At 44.8% G+C, this 7,770-nt stretch overlaps 1 protein-coding gene across 1 annotated transcript in view; it reads left to right on the top strand.

Annotated features, from left to right (window-relative positions):
• Positions 1-2,406: 2,406 nt before the first annotated feature.
• PRRC2C (proline rich coiled-coil 2C) overlaps positions 2,407-7,770 on the top strand; it is an 88,846-nt gene continuing 83,482 nt past the window's right edge. The window contains exon 1 of the mRNA XM_056845468.1: positions 2,407-2,489. The gene's annotated coding sequence lies outside the window, so the exon portion shown is untranslated. The remainder of the gene's footprint in view (positions 2,490-7,770) is intronic.

Genomic DNA, 7,770 nt, shown 5'->3' with positions numbered 1-7,770 from the left:
CTGGTCATTGCCACTCAGACAAAGGTTTGATTGGTTCTTGTAGGTTATCCGGGCTGTGTAACCGTGGTTTGATTGCTTCTCAAGTATTGGAATATTATAGAAAGAAAAGACAGGAGCTTGGGCAATAGAGATTTGATGGCCAGTTGATGTCAGCCATTGATTAGCTGCGTGAAAGCATGGGGTGGAGAGGATCTACAAGATGGAATTAGCCAGCGGTCAGGCTGTCCCAGGAAAGGAATGCCAGGTGTGAGAGGGAGCAGTCATTGTTCTCTCTCCAGTTGTCAGGCAGATCTTGATAGAGGAGCCCATTTGATGGTTATGCAAAACGTCTTTCTATTGTTTGAGTGGGTGCCGTCCTTCCACAGCTCTGGGGGTGGCAAGGTGAAGAGGTTCTTTTCTCCAGTGGAGTGAATTTTCTTCTAAGATGGGGACCAGGGGAATTCCTGTCCTTGACATCCAGCACTGCATGCCTATGGAAAGGTTCCGCTTCAGTCCTGCACATTTCTTTCTGTCCAATCCTGTACGACAGTCAAAAACTTTGGCTCCTTTTCCAGTGTAGCGTGCCTTCTGGATGGTACTGCTCTAGTTCTGAGCACTGATTCATGGGTGCCAGGAATGCTGGGTATACAGGGGTCCTGCCACCCTGTTCCAGATTGGCTCCCTGGTATACATCGGAGCTAAGGGAAATGAAACAGGAGCTTAGACGGCTAAAGTGAGCTCAGCGGCATACTCGTGACAAAGCTGCAAGAACATTTTATAAAGCAGTTATGAGATCCTATATGAGATGGCAGTGAAGGTCACAAAGAAAGCTTACTATGCAACCTCTGTTGCATCCACTAGCTCATGCCTAGCACAGTTATTCAGGGTAGTTAGGTCACTTACTTCCATTTCAGGGAATGCTCAAGTTGTGAGAAATTTGACCCTTAACTGTGAGGCTTTTGCAAGCTATTTTGCGGATAAGGTCTTGTTGCTCTGCCGTGACTTCCCCACCCACTTTGATAGTGAACGGGAGGCCCCGTGGCCATTTTCGGGTCCTAAGTTAGATCATTTGAGCTGACTTACTGTGACCAATATTGACAGGGACCTGTCTGCTGTGAAACCAACCACTTGCCTCCTGGATCCGCAGTAGCATAAAAATAAAACATGAGTTCAGTGGCTCCTTAGACAGCAACAAAATTTATTCCACTGTAAACTTTCACAAGTCAGAGCTCACTTCATCAATCTTATTATGGATTAGGGCTGCCAGGTCCTTCTTTGCCACTGGCAGGAGATTTTTGGGATCAGAGCCTGAGGAGAGCAAGGTTTAGGGAGGAAAGGGGACCTCAATGCCATAGAGTCCAATTGCCAAAGCGGCCATTTTCTCCAGGTGAACTGATCTCTATCGGCTGGAGATCAGTTGTAATAGCAGGAGATCTCCAGCTAGTACCTGGAGGCTGGTAACCCTATTATGGATGTAAATAAACCTCGTGCATATGATGACTCTTGAAATCTTATTCTGTAATAAATTTTGTTTGTCTTTAAGGTACCAATATTAACTATGCCACCACGGCTGCAAGACTGCTTTATGCAGCCAAATGGAAAGCGACGGACATTCCAGAGAAAAAAGAATGGATATTAAAAATGCTAGAACTGGTGGAGATGGCGAAACTAACTGCAACGATAACTCAAAAAGACAATGAACAGTTTTTGGGAGAACGGGAGGCTTGGAGGAACTACTGTGAACAAGAATTACATTTTGGGATAATGGGAGGTTATTCTTTAATCTGACCCATGATGTATTATCTTTATAACTGATTGAAAAGTAAAATAGATAAACTACAGAAGAGCTAAGGTTAAATTGGATAATTAGAATAATATTAGGATCAGGACTATAAACGACAGATCACACCATTTTATTTTGAGGTAGAGGGAGGTGGTGGGGAAGTCAATATATATTATATATTATTAATATATTAATATTAATATATTATTATATATTATTAATTATATTATTAATATATATTATTATTAATATATAACACATATATTATATATTAACCTATATTTAAAACAACAAATGGATGTTCTTTATGTTTAAGATTTATACCTTCAATTGTTGTTCATTTGATGATAAATTTATATATTAAAAACCAATTAAAATTTTTTTTTAAAAAAAGGTACCAATATTAAAATGTACAAAATGGCAAGAACATTTTTAAAAAATACTTCAAAGACATATTCCATCACTAAACTGCAACCAGCCCTGCAGTTGTCCCAATCCCCTGTAGGGGGCGCCGTTTCGCCTCCTCCCCGAGCGGCGAGCGCGCGGGGAGACTTGGGTGAGCAAGCGGGCGGCGGCGGCGGCGGCTGCTCCGATCACGTGACGCGCCGCCGCTACGTGGCGTGGTGAGGTCAGACGTCGCGAGGCGCCGCCGGCTTGGCTGCCCGCCCGCCATCTTGGCCTGCTGTGTGTGGAAGCGGCTCGGGCGGTTGTTCCGGCCTCCACCTCGGTGAGTGAGCCTCTCCAGGCGGGGCGAGGCGGCTTTACTCGGCCGGGGGCGGGGAAAGCGGGGCGAGAGGACGGGACGCGGCCGGCGGGGAAAGGACTTCTCGAGCGGGCCGGGGGGGGGGAGGAGAAGCAGCCGGGGCCCGAAGCGAGGGGGAGGGGGGGGGCGCGAGAGCCTCGAGGCGGCTCTGGAGGGCGCGCGAGGGAAAGAGCTGCTGCTTCTCTTCTTTCTCCGGTTGGGGGGGGAGGCGGAAAGGAGGCGAGTCCCCGCGGCCGCCTCCCATCCAGACGCGAGGGCTGGCTGAAAAGAGTCGGCGGGCTGAGGGAAGGATGGGGACGCCTTTAAAGCGCACACCCACTCTTTTCCGCCTCCAGGGCTTCCTGCCTCCTCTCCCCCCCCCTCCATTTTCTCCAGCCCCTGGATGTTTCTCTCCCCCCCTTCTCGTCTTTCCTCCCCCCCCTCCCTCTTCTCTTAACTTCCGGCCTGAAACTCCTCCAGATTCTTTCCTGGGGGGGGCGGGGGGAGAAGAGAGAGATAACGAAAAGGAAGGTTAGTAACTTCTCTTGCCTCGTCTCAGCCGATTGGTTGCCTTTGAGGAATGCTGCAGTTCCTATAGAGGCTCCCCCCGTGGATCCCAAGCTTCGCTTCCGGGTGAAACCACGCGCAGCACCGGGCTGCAGGTCTTTCATAGCTTCGCTCGTTGAAACAAAAGCGCACACTCGGGATTGCCTTCCTTCAGGGTAAGATCGGAATCCGCCAAGGGTCTTGGAGCATCTTTAAAAGACAGTTCCCAGTGGGTAGCCGTGTTAGTGTGTCTGCAGTGGTGGAAAAGGGCAAGAGCCCAGTAGCACCTTAAAGACTAACAAACATATTTTCTGGTAGGGTATGAGCTTTCGTGGCTCACAAAAGCTCCTACCCTACCAGAAAATATTTTTGTTAGTCTTTAAGGTGCTACTGGGCTCTTGCCCATTTCTACTATCTGAAGAAGTGAGCTGTGGCTCACGAAAGCTCATACCCTACCAGAAAATATTTTTGTTAGTCTTTACGGTGCTACTGGGCTCTTGTCCTTTTCTACATCTTTAAAAGAGTTACGGTGTGGCGCAAGAGTTTCGCATTCCGTTTTGGGCTCTCAGTGCGATGCTGAGGATTTGCGGGGAGGAGAAAATTGAGGAAGTCTGAATGAAAGAGTTGGAAAAAATAGCGCGGGGGTCGGGGGCTGTCCCATCTAGCAGTTTATTCAAGTCTATGAGAGAATTTGTTATGCTTCATCTGGAAATGTTTCAACTATACGTGGTTATGTTATGTATGCATATAAGAACAATCCCACGTCATGGCCGTAGAGGGGATGGGGCACAGCCTGCTTTGTTGAAATGCATGGAATGGTTGCCTCGTGTACATGAAATAAAACAGGAGTCCGGTAGCACCTTAAAGACTGGCAAGTTTTATCCCAGTCTGAGCTTTTGTGAGTTAGAGCTTATTTTGTCAGATGCATTGAGCTGAGAAAGTTTATGCTGGAATAAATTTTGTGAGTCTTTAAGGTGCCACTGTACTCTTGTTTTATTTTGCTACTACAGAGTAATGCAGCTACCCATCCAAAATTATTCTCAGTATGTGTGTGTGTCCATATGCATGGAGGATAATACTTTGTATGTGCACAGAGGAAACAGATTGGAAGTGGAAGAGCCATTAGTTTGAAATGTAAGAACATAATAAGAGCCCTGTTGAATCAGACCAGTCAGTGGTCCATCTAGTCCAGCATCATGTCTCACACAGTGGCCAGCTGGTTCCTCTGAAGGTTAAACAACAGGGCTGCTGCCTTGTTTGTTTCATGGCCATTTGTTACGCTTCTACTTGTGCGTAATAAATGTGTTAGTTTCCTTTAAGGAGCTATCAGGTATCTAAGGTTCATGATAAAGCACCCTTGTTGAACTTAATAAGGTAATGGTATGGTTAGTGCTTGGATGGGAGACCTCATGGAAGTGTGCATGCTTCCTTGAGTTATGTGATTGGAAGTAAAATGAGAGATATACACATGGTTAAATAGATAAATGTGTTGCTGGGGCTTAAGGAGAAAGAGATCTAAGACTGCCATGAACTTGTTAAATTTGAAACTGGGAACTTCCAGAAATAAGGAATTATGGCCTCATCGTAATTTCTAATGGTGAGCAGTAACTATATCTGATTAGAACATAAGAATACAAGAAAAGCCATGCTGGATCAGACCAAGGCCCATCAGGTCCAGCAGTCTGTTCACACAGTGGCCAACCAGGTGCCTCTAGGAAGCCCACAAGCAAGACAACTGCAGCAGCATTGTCCTGCCTGTGTTCCTCAGCACCTAATATAATAGGCATGCTCTTCTGATCCTGGAGAGGACAGGTACGCATCATGACAAGTATCCATTTTTACTAGTAGCTACAAATAGCCCTCTCTTCCATGAACATGTCCACTCCCCTCTTAAAGCCTTCCAAGTTGGCAGCCATCACCACATCCTGGGGCAGAGAGTTCCACAATTTAACTATGTGTTGTGTGTAGAAATACTTCCTTTTATCAGCTTTGAATCTCTCACCCTTCAGCTTCAGCATATAACCTCGCATTCTAGTATTATGAGAGAGGGGGAAAAGCTTCTCCCTATCCACTCTCCATACCATGCATCATAGAGTTGGAAGAGACCACCAGGGACATCTAGTCCAACCCCCTGCACAATGCAGGAAACTCACAACTACCTCCCCCCCACACCCCCAGTGATCCCCACTTCATGCCCAGAAGATGGCCAAGATGCCCTCCCTCTCATCATCTGCCCAAGGTCACAGAATCAGCATTGCTGACAGATGGCCATCTAGCCTCTGCTTAAAAACCTCCAGAGAAGGAGCGCTCACCACCTCCCTAGGAAGCCTGTTACACTGAGGAACCACTCTAACTGTTAGAAAATTCTTCCTAATGTCTAGATGGAAACTCTTTTGATTTAATTTCAACCCGTTGGTTCTGGTCCGACCTTCTGGGGCAATAGAAGACAACTCGGCACCATCCTCTATATGACAGCCCTTCAAGTACTTGAAGATGGTTATCATATCCCCTCAGTCTTCTCCTTTTCAGGCTAAACACACCCAGCTCCTTCAACCTTTCCTCATAGGACTTGGACTCCAGACCCCTCACCATCTTTGTTGCCCTCCTCTGGACACGTTCCAGCTTGTCTACATCTTTCTTAAATTGCGGTGCCCAAAACTGAACACAATACTCTAGATGAGTTCTAACCAGAGCAGAGTAAATCGATACCATCACTTCACGTGATCTGGACACTATACGTCTGTTGATACAGCCCAGGATCCCATTTGCCTTTTTAGCTACCGCATCACACTGCTGACTCATGCTCAATGTTTGGTCTACTAAGACCCCAAGATCCTTTTCGCACACACTACTGCTAAGACAAGTTTCCCCCATCCTATAATTATGCCTTTGATTTTTCCTACCTAGATGCAGAACTTTACGTTTATCTCTGTTGAAATGCATTTTATTGGTTTTAGCCCAATTCTCCAGCCTGTCAAGATCATCCTGTATCCTGGCTCTGTCTTCTACCGTATTTGCTACCCCTCCCAATTTAGTATCATCTGCAAATTTAATAAGCATCCACTCTATTCCTTCATCCAAATCATTTATAAAATGCTGAACAACACAGGGCCCAGGACAGATCCCTGAGACACTCCACTAGTCACTCCTCTCCTAGTGGATGAGGAACCATTAACAAGCACTCTTTGGGTGCGACCTGTTAACCAATTACAGATCCACCTAACAGTAACAGGCTCTAAACCACATTTTCCCAATTTGTCAACAAGAATATTTTGTGGAACCTTATCAAAAGCCTTACTGAAATCTAGATAAACTATGTCTACTGCATTCCCCTGATCCAGCAATGTAGTAACTTTCTCAAAGGAGGAGATAAGATTAGTATGACATGACTTGATCTTGAGAAACCCATGCTGGCTCTTAGTAATCAGATCCATCTTTTCCAAATGCTCAAGGACTGACTGATGATTTGTTAAAAAACTGTTCCTGGTATAGACGTCAAGCTGATGGGTTGGTAGTTACCCGGGTCCTCCTATTTCCCCTTCTTGAAGATGGGGACAACATTTGCCCACCTCCAGTCTTCTGGCACCTCACCTGTTCTCCAAGAATTCTCAAAAATAATGGACATTAAGTATTTCTGACCATGGGATTCTACCCAGCATAAGTTTAAGCTTGTTAAAATTTGCTCTCCTAAAGTCCAACCCATATATCTGACTACGTACAGTTATTCCTTTCCCCAAGATTGTAAATTCCAAGATTACATGGTCACTACTACCCAGGGTGCCTACTACTTTAACCTCATCAACCAGTTCTTTCCTGTTGGTGAGAATCAAGTCTAAGATAGCAGATCCCTTTGTTTCCCTATCCACTTTCTGGGATAGGAAGTTGTCAGCAAGACAAGTCAGGAATTTATTGGACCTTGCATTTTTAGCAGAGTTGTACTTCCAACAGAATTTGGAATTTTATAATTTTATAGACCTCAGTCATGTCTCCCCTTAACTGCCCTCTTTCTAAGCTAAACAGCCCTGAGCGTTTTAACCACTCATTATTGGGCAGTTTCTCTAGTAGTCCTCTGATTATTTTGGTTGTTTTTTTCTGTACCTTCTCAAATTCTGCAATATCCTATTTTTTTAGGTGTGGTGACCAGAACTGTACACCGTATTCCAAATGTAGTCTCCCCATAGATTTGTACAAGGGCAGTATGATATCAGCAGTTTTATTCTCTATTCCTTGTCTAATTATGGCCAGCATGGAACTTGCATTTTTCACAGCAGCCACACACATCTTCATCGCTATCCACTACTACCACAAGATCCCTTTCTTGGTCCGTCTCTGCCAGCACAGATCCCATCAGTGTATACGTGAAGTTGGGATTTTTGCCCCAATATGCATCACTTTACACTTGCTTACATTGAATCACATTTGCCATTTTAAAGCCTATTCCTCCAGTTTGAAGAGATCTTTTCTGTTCCTTCGAGTACCAATGGCTGTATTTTTCTTTACAAGTGAAGATTATTCATTGTAGTCTTGAAGTGGTTTCTTTTCCATTTCTAAGGATAGCAATCCTATGTTTCCTTACAGTAACAAAATTAATTGACTGTTACAAAAGGATGCTTTAGCTTTTGTTGAAAATAACAGAAGTTACTTCAGATCCTAAGATATGACATTACTATTTGTAGCCAGATTACATCTATATTTATAATGTTGTTGGTTATAATCTTGG

The sequence above is a fragment of the Euleptes europaea genome, chromosome 2 (genome assembly GCF_029931775.1).
Source record: "Euleptes europaea isolate rEulEur1 chromosome 2, rEulEur1.hap1, whole genome shotgun sequence".
Taxonomy (NCBI): domain Eukaryota; kingdom Metazoa; phylum Chordata; class Lepidosauria; order Squamata; family Sphaerodactylidae; genus Euleptes; species Euleptes europaea.
Note: the sequence above shows the minus strand (reverse complement) of the source record. Positions and strands in the feature narration are given on the sequence as shown.